Source organism: Chiloscyllium punctatum, unplaced genomic scaffold (assembly GCF_047496795.1).
Source record: "Chiloscyllium punctatum isolate Juve2018m unplaced genomic scaffold, sChiPun1.3 scaffold_706, whole genome shotgun sequence".
Classification (NCBI taxonomy): Eukaryota; Metazoa; Chordata; class Chondrichthyes; order Orectolobiformes; family Hemiscylliidae; genus Chiloscyllium; species Chiloscyllium punctatum.
Genome location: NW_027310440.1, coordinates 44,320 through 45,233, shown reverse-complemented (window position 1 = coordinate 45,233; position 914 = coordinate 44,320).

The window sequence follows — 914 nt, the reverse complement described above, 5'->3', positions numbered from 1 at the left end:
TGACAGGGTACGGAAGACACAGCGGTGGCCTTCTGGCGACTTGGCCCCCGACAGCCCGACGTTCCGCCGTCCTCCCGATGGCCAGGAGGACCGTGCGGGGGTCGGCCGACGGCGTGGTAGGTGTGCCTGCACGGTGACGGAGCACACACCACGCCCGCCAACCCCTCCGTACCTCCCGAGACCGGTGGCAGGACGGAGCGGAAAACGTGCGGACTGAACGGGAGAGCCAAGAGCCAGCGATCCACGCGCGTGCGACCGTCCAAGTCACAGCGTTCGACGAAAACCTCCTCCCTCGGCCAGGCACTCGGCGCCAGCAGGGGAGACAGGATCAGACGCCCCGCCGGCCACTTAAGGCCGAGGACGAACCACGAGACGGGCGGCTGCAGCAGCGGGCGGCCTGCAGCTCCCAGCACTCTCAATCGATCAACCATCGAGTCGGGTCAGCGTGTCAAACCGGCGAGCTCCACGGTCAGGCCGGCGGCGCACCAGCACCGGACCTCCGCGGCTCCCTTCACTCTTTCCACTGCCAGCCAACCGAGAGACGGACCCAATGCGGACGTGCAGAGCTTAGGCAGACCCCCCACTGGAGGCTCAACACTTCGTGGCAGCTCCGTGTCCCAGAGACCAGGAGGGTTGGCACACACACACAGTGTGAACCACCGACAGCCATTCTGGGACCGGTGACAGCCGTGCTGGCCCCACTGCCACGACACAGACGGACGCCAGGCCGCGCTCCCCGGCGGGGGGATGGCGTCGAGCCTGACGAACGGAATGTGCAGGGTGGGGGGGAAAGGCCAAGCGCTCCGACGCCGGAGGGCTCCGGAGTCTGAACTTAGGGGGACAAAGAGGACGGGTCCTCTGCGACACCCCAGCCGCGCTCTCGCCAGCCAAGGCGAGTGCGATTGATTGCCAAA